Source organism: Heloderma suspectum, chromosome 3, assembly GCF_057233095.1.
Source record: "Heloderma suspectum isolate Gila_16-S chromosome 3, 16-S_ref, whole genome shotgun sequence".
NCBI classification, from domain to species: domain Eukaryota; kingdom Metazoa; phylum Chordata; class Lepidosauria; order Squamata; family Helodermatidae; genus Heloderma; species Heloderma suspectum.
Window position 1 is genome coordinate 277,536,315 of NC_139460.1, and position 8,471 is coordinate 277,544,785.

The following is an 8,471-nucleotide window of genomic DNA, read 5'->3' on the forward strand; positions in this document are numbered from 1 at the left end:
TTCCGTTATTGGCTGCAATCCTGCTGCATGCATTTAGGTTGTTTAAATCCCAATGGGGTTTAAGCAGCCTAAATACAGGCAGGATCGTGGCACTAGTATCTTTCTATGGTCTGATTTACTTTGTTTTATAGTGTCTGCTGCTGTACATGGTATTAGTAATGTTGCTGTGAATTGTGTACTTTATTAGAATTTTTTTATCAATCTATCTTGAAAGTGTAGGATACAATGAAGAATTGTTCTTTGTCCTTGGGTATCCCTTATCTCTTCTGTGCTGTACGATAAGGATTTCTGAATAATTAGATCACTGGCGATTTGTCTTCATAGGAGAAGTGAAGCTTCTCCTTGTGCACAGATTTTTAAAGGGAGGATAATTTGATTAATTTACAAATACAATCCATTCCCCTCCCCTATTTAATTTTAAAGTAAGGGCTTTGGGACTTGCAAAGGTAGAATTAACAAAAATAATTCAATCCTTTACATACCTATGCAGAAGTAAGTGCCATTTGCGTTTAATGGGGCTCACTCCTAGATAAGTCTGTATAGGACTGCAGCCTTCAGTGAATCCTTTCAAATGTAAACCAATTCATTTTGAAGAGTTGTGCTATTACTGAAAACAAAATCTGACAATACTTGGGTGGATGACTTAAACTACACAGACAACCAATGGAAATATTGATTGATTGATTGATTGATTGATTTAATCAAGGCCTCTGGGCAGTTCACAAAGCTTTAGAATCAACAAAATACATTCAAATAAAAGTTTAAAATCTACATAATATCTAAACACAACACAGAAATCAGCATAAAAACAATATAGAACAGCACAAAAAGGCATTAATGCCTTTTTTTAAAAAAATGAAAAAAATATCTATAGGTTGGATATTGGGATGTTAGTCATGGACTTAACTTAAATTCCATTGATGTCAATGGAAATTAAGTTCAACTAACTTACATGAAATCCTGTGCATACCTACTCAGAAGTGAGACCCTCTGAGTTAAATTGGGCTTATGTTTAGACAAATGGGTATAGGATTGCATCCTTAGTCTGGATCCAATCCTATTTTTTCAGATGGATGCTGGAAATATAAAGATGAAGACTTACCTCCCAAAATGGTTTTATTTACCATTCTTTTTAGAAATAGTTTAGTTTAATGATATTAATATAGCTAATTGTAATACAAAATGCTATAAATTATTTGTTATGAGTTGGATACCCACAAACACAGTTCACAGAGAAAAATCAAATTTAACAAAAGGTTTAACTTAACTGCATTTATTGAAATATTCAAAGTGTTACATCTTTTATCTTTGCAAAACTTCCTGAATGTTCTTAGTGTAAACTCCAGGATGGCCACTGTAACATCCTCATTCTGGTCCATAGACAACTTGAGGTTGGCAGCTTAGCTCTCTAGCCAGAGTTGACAGCTTAGCCCTGATGAGTCCTGGCTCTTATTGAATGAACCCTGATGTCAAAACTAGTGCTGTGCCAAAATTTCCTCTCACATTTTTTTCAACCATTCTCATTGAACTTGATAGAAAAGGAATTGCTTTTCTATCAATGGTGAAGAAGATTTTGGAGAAATTCTCATGGGTTGGGTTTGGGTTTCTTGTGTTTACCTTACTTAGGAAGTGGCCAAGGAAAGTGCAAGTGTCCTGTCTTTCATTGTACAGTCATCTCTCCAGCAACATGTAGCCTCCTTGGCTTCCCACACTTCAATTCAAGCCTGAGGAAGACAGCATGAGGGAATTCCACCCATAGGATTTTTTCAAATCGGGAAGTGCAAGCAGCCAGGGAGCAGCAGAGCAATGGAAAATCGACAAACAGAATGAAAATGTGCACACAGCATTCCTGGCTGCCTCACAGTGATTAGGTAAGCTCAAAAACACCACCAAACAAATTCAAACTCAGTTCTAAAACACCCTGAGAATAAGGAAGAACAAAGGAAGCCTCTTTCATGGGGGAAGCAAACTTTAAGGACATGGGAGCACAGATTTTGGCTTAGCATTAGTTCCATCTCTTTCCTGGGACTGGACACAACACTGCCCCCTTCACACCTGTATTGTGGTGGCTGCAAAATGGTAGCCAGCCTGCCCATGCAGTTGATGCTGTTCCCAACTGCAGTGGCAGCACAAAAAACCTTTATGAAAAAAGAAAGAAAGAAGCTGTGCTACAACCCATGCCAATAGTGAGCCCCACCTGTGAGAACTGTTGAGAATTTCTCCTCCCTCTGGAAAAATTTGGTGAAATTGTCCCGTCCCCTGTTTTCTCTGCCCACAAATAGGGTGGAGAACTTTGAGAGGCCATTTGTGCACAGCTCTATTCAAAACACTTTTTATCATCTTACCACTTTCTCCTAAACATGACCTTGATTGACTCCAGCCCTCTGCAGTCATTCTGTCAAAATAACCAAAGCAACTCTGTCTGTGAGTTTGCCTGAAATATCAGCTGCATGACCTCTAGTCTCTAAATCTCACATAGAACACAGAAGAGCGCCTGTGCTTTGCCTGACATTTCAAATCCTCCTCCACCCCAAACAGAAGCTCTGGAAACCATTTTGTTTTGTGTTGTTATCAGAAAGCTATTAATTGATATCCAACTAGTTGGTTACACATGAACACAGTTCATGGAGAAAAATCTGTGGAAAGGTTTAACTTAACTAACTGCATTTATTGAAACATTCGAAGTGTTACATCTTTTATCTTTACAAAACTTCCTGAAATACAATGTTCTTGGTGTAAATTCCCGGGCAGCCGCTGTAATGTTCTTGTATTGTTCCATCAACAACTTGAATCTTGAGGTTTGTCAATGAGCACACACGACTCATGACAATGTAGATCCTTCTATTATTTGTTTACAGGCTGTATGTTACTGGCATATCATTGTACTTTGGCCTGCCCCTCTGTTTATAAAGGTGTACAGAGACATTGAGATGTTATTTTGTTAAATTGAACAGCTAGAGACTTCCTTTCTGAGCAATAACTAAATTTTGATTGGGTTACTTTTAACTGTAGATGTCTCTTAATTCCTTCATGATTACTGGCATATCATTGTACTTTGGCCTGCACCTCTGTTTATAAAGGTGTACAGAGACTTTGTGTTCATATTTCATTTTCCTCCGATTTGCAATAAATTATGTTTGCTTAATTACACTGCACATTTTAATATTAAACATAAAAGTTTATGGTACATTGTTATAGAAGATAACCTCATTCTTAAAGAAGAAGCTTTATGGACATAAATGAACTCCCAACTCTGAATTATAGTGAAAACCGTTGTTATTTGTGGAATCTGCACATCAAGAGATTTCCAATGAAGTGTGTTTCATGAGAACTGGTCAACGGGAAAGCAGTCAGAAAAGGGATGACCAACTAACTCCTGACTTTGAATTATATTTATAAGATAGAAATATGTCCCTGAAATATGTATTACAAGTCTTGAATATTAACTTCAGAGCAGTATCAACTAGGGCTGTGCATAGACCTCCCGATTCGACTCGGAAGCTGCTTCATGTCTTCTGAGGTGGGCCTGATTCAGCTGACCCAACTTGGTCCCGAACCTGTGGTGGGACTTGGGTGGCCAAATGCCAGTTCAGCCCCCTCCTCCCCGACACCCCCAGCTCCTTACCTGGGCTGCCGCAGTTGCCGCTATCGCCACCACCAGCTCCTGAGCCCTGGACATGCTCTGGCTCTTCTTGCAGGGAGTTGCCATTTTAAAAAAGAAAAAAACTTCCTGGAAGTTGCCATTTTAAGAATGGCGACTCCCTGCAACAAGAGCTGGAGCACATCCAAGGCTCAGGAGCTGGTGGTGGAAGCGGCGGTAGAGGCAGCAGCGGTAATGACAGTGGCCATGGAGGTGGCAGCAACAGAGGTGGGGGCAGCAGTGGTGGCGGCAGCGGCAACAACAACAGTGATGGCTCAGGTAAGGAGCTGGAGGTGCCGGCGTGGCTGGGCCAGGGTTCTGAAGTGCACTGAAGCACTGTGGATAGCCCCCGACCCACTTCAGGTCACTTTGTGCCCCTCTGCTTCACCTTGGAAGGGGCCCAAAGTGGCCCAAAGAAGACCGCCTCGGCTCAGGACTCGGGCTGAAATGGTGCACAACCCTAGTACCAATCCCTAACACACATACACACACACACACACACACACACACGAGAGAGAGAGAGATGATTAATAATGATTGCAGTGTTCACAGTGGTTAGGAAAAAGTGCCGCTGTGGGAACAAGAATTGTTGCTGTCCATCGTCACCTAGTTTCACCTGTTATGTTTGTCCATGTAAACCTGTGCTTAGAGCTGTTTTTGTGGACAGAGCAAACATTGTCAACCAGCTCTGAGTAGCATGTAGAGCACTTAGCTACTCTTAGATCCTTCAGTAAATCATAAGGCAAATGCTGATGCGTCTCCACTTCCTAGAAATCTTGTAGAATCGTTTCCCCCAGTTTTGGCTGATGGAGAATCTAAGCTTGGATGTTTCACGTACATACACATGGATATTTATTTATTTAGACCAGCAGGCTTCAGTTCCATTGCACAAACAGCCTTTCCAAGTTCCCACAGATTCAAAGGTAGTCTGCTAATGGGACATGGCAGCCATTTTATGGTAGTGGCCAACAGAGTTTCTGAAATGGCCACATGTGCCCACAGCCCAAAAGATTGCCTACCCCTGGTTTAAGAAGCTTGAGCCCAAGGCCCTCTTGGGCATGCAGAACTAGTGGTGTAGTTCTTTGGGTTATGGCTGTACCATTCCCCTCATACATGGGGAACTAATGAGAAGGAGAGAGTAGTTACATAAAAGGTAAGATGTACAGCCAGGAATGGAATCTGCCTTTTCTGGCCACAAAGACAGGCAAGGGTATAGGAAAGTGTTTCATCTTTCATTTCAGCCCGAGGCTCAAACCCTGAGTCGAAGCAGGCCACTTCAGGCCATTTCAGGCCCCTTCCAAGGTGACGCAGAGGGGGCACAAAGTGACCCCAAATGGGTCGGGGGCTCTCCAAAGTGCTTGGTGCACTTCAGAGCTTCGGCACCCCAGCCCAGCCACGCTGGCACCTCTGCTGCTTACCTGAAGTGAGTGACAGGAGTCACCGCCACCAGCTCCTGAGCCCTGGATGCGCACTGGCTCTTTTTGGTGGGAGTTGCCATTTTAAAAATGGTGACTCCCTACAACAAGAGCAGACTCATCCAGGGCTCAGGAGCTGGAGGTGGCGGCCGGCCAGCAATGATGGTGGCAGAGATAGTGGCGGCAGAGGAGGAGGCAGTGGCAGCGGAGGCAGCAGCCTAGGTTAGGAGCTGGGAGTTTGCGCAGGGGTGCCAGCCCCCCCTCCCCCAGCAGGATTCAGATGGCTCAATCCCGGTTCAGGTTTGGGGGGGCCCAAATCAGCCTGAGCCGAATTGGGCCTGCCTCTGAAGCCACGAAGCAGCTTCTGGGTTGGATTGGGGTGTCCCTGCACAGCCCTAGTTTCATCACTCAGTTCAAAAAGGTGGTAACATCATGTATTGAACCAATGAAATGATTAATGTGTAAGCATAGTGGCTCTTTTGAAAGATCCAGTAATGGTGCCCTTCTCTGGCTCTTAACAGCCTCTGTGCACAGTGCTACACATTTCTCAGTGTGGTTTTGTACACTTACCTTCAAACTCCATAAATCATCATACATTGCTCTGGGTTTTTTTTACTATCTGTTGGATCAGCTGCTGCTAACAATGTTTATATCGATTTATTCTGCCTTGGGTGCTTTCTTTTGCAACTTAAGAGAGCCCTATCTATGTCTTGCTTTATGGCACTGCACTGAGGGACTTTATGACCAATTTTACTTTTGTATATCTATAACCATTTAAAAATAAATGTCGTAAATATACCAATTGCCCTCAAGGAGATTTCTTTCAGAACCAGAAGGGAAAGGCAGACCTTTAGCTAGTTGTGTACAGCTGACACATCATCTTTTAAAATATATAATGGCATACTCATTATGCTGAAGAACAAGAGAGGAAAAGCACCTAGGGATGCATAAACCTGAGAAAGAGATGAAAAGAGATATTTGGCTTCTATTCCTAGACTCAGCGCTGCTTTTTGGCAGGTCCATTTACCAGATGTGCCTTATCAAGTACCATATCATCCTTTTGAGCATAATTGATACTTCTAATAGTCAGAAGGAGAGCCAGGCAGTGTCAAATTTAGGATATATCTTGCAATGAAGGGCACTCCTGAGTGAACCCATTTTCTCCCTTTGGATATTTGCTCTCGAGAAAATTACGACAACCTATGGCACATGCAATACAATGTTTGACTGAGCGACTGGTGTTTGTGTCAAGCTTTCAGACAAGATGGAGTTGGGTGGCTCTGTAGTTTCTAGGTAGTATGGATGCTCTGCTCAATTCAGTCAACAGAGGGACAGATTAATCCTGTCTCTAGAAAATAAATATCATAATCTTAACAAATATGATCAGAAACATGTGGATACCAAATAAGCTCATCTGTTCATTCCTGGCTGAGGAGATGCAGCTGGACAAACACTGTGTAAGGTAGTAGGCTGCTTTTCTTTCTTTCACCATCTCCTCTGGATGACCCTTTTTATTCCCTTTCTGTGTGGCCTCCTCTGTGTCCTTCCTCTCTCAAATCTTAATCTCTCCCTCTCTGAATCTCCTAAGAACCCCTATGGGTTATCCCAAGTGCCCAAATGGGGTGTGCTGTAGGCATCACGCAGGAGTTCTACATTTTGCAGTAGGGGTAGACAACCTTTTTGCCTCCAAGGACATTGAGATTGTGCCTCCTCCCCCTTCTGTCAATCAGTTGGGCTGGAGCATGTGAAGACAGTCATCCCAATGTGCCCTCATTCCAGAATAATTGTGGTGGCAGCATATCTGGAAGGGAATTGGGGTATCTGGGAGATGGAGCATGTAGAGGCTACTTGGGCCTCTAGTGACAATGCTGGATTAACAAGCACCCCCAATCTGTGAACATCATCCTTTAGAGGGAGAGCAATGCCCTTCAGAACAAGTTGAACACCAGTCACCTTGGTACAAACCACCACAGTATCTCCATCTTGTCTGGACTGAGTGTCAGTTAATTGGAACTGATCCAGTCCATTACCATGCTCAGGCAATGATTTAGGACACACAAACTCACCTGACTTCTGAGGGGAAAGAGATAAAGGTGTGTGTGCCATCAGCATATTGGTGACACCTCACACCAAATTTTCAAATAACTTCTCCCAGCAGTTTCATGTAAATATTAAGCAGCACGGAGAAGAGAATGAAACCCTGCAAGGCTCCCAGTTAAAGCTGCCATGAGGTTAGCTCCCTCAGCATCACTCTTTGGACTATGAAGATAGGACAGGAAACACCACCAAGCAGTGCCTCCAATACCCATTTCAACAGCCTATCTAGAAGGATACCATGGCTGATAGGGTTGGAGAGTTTCCTAGGCAGGACCAGGCGAGGCATCCCTGACATGGGGCTCTTCAGGCTGCTGCAGGTGTCTCCCGATCTTCAGGTGGAGTGGGGTTTCCAAAAAGTCCCAAGCCTCATCCTGGAGGTTTCTCCAGGGCTGGATCAGATGGTATCCTGACAAAAGCCCTATTCAGGTGTTATAAAAAGTTGTTAAAGTCGCGCATGTGAGCAGGAACTGGGTTGTGCTGAGTAAGCCCATCCCCAATGTCATGTCATGTCAGAGCTCCAGCCACAGCACTAATGCCTGCAGTGATGAAGCTTCCATGTGAGCAGAAATCCCTATTATGCAGGGGTTATTTGTCTATTTCATTTCATTTCATTTCATTTCTAAGCTCTCCAAATTGCCCGGAAGCCGACATGCGTATAGCTGTATGTGCGAAGGCCACCTCGCTGCAGGTGTTCACAGTGTTTGCGTGGACACCTATGGGTGGGGCTATATGATGTGATGTCGTTGGACAGGGCTAATCAGTGTTAGCCCGTTCTTGCTCATGTGGTGAGTTTCACCATTTTTCGTAATGCCTGAACTAGGCCTAAAATCATCCATAAAACTGATCCAGACAGACACCACTTTCGACACCTCCACTGATGATATTGGCGTAAAGTCTAAGCAAATGTGGCAGCAGATTCAGCAGTGGCAGGGGTGGAGTGTCCCACAGTGAGTTGGGAGGTCAGTGTGCCCCCCAGCCCCTGGGAAGTTGCCCACTCCTGGTCCATAGTGGATGCAAGGATTTTTAAATGGCCAATGCAACAAGAGTCTCTCACCCGATTACTCATGACATGTTATAGTGCTCTGTCTTCAAGTTCTTGAACAAATAAGATAAGATAAGTAAGACTTTGAGATTCTCTATCATAGACCCAGAATAGTCCTTTACATTTAAAAAAAAAATCTAAGCTTGATTGCAGGAAAAATTTCTGGAGCAATTTCTCTCCCAATATTGTAATCCTACATGACAGTGCCAGCATATGTGTCTGCCATACCAATGTCACTATTATTGCAGCACTTCACTCTAGGACAGTTTATTGACAG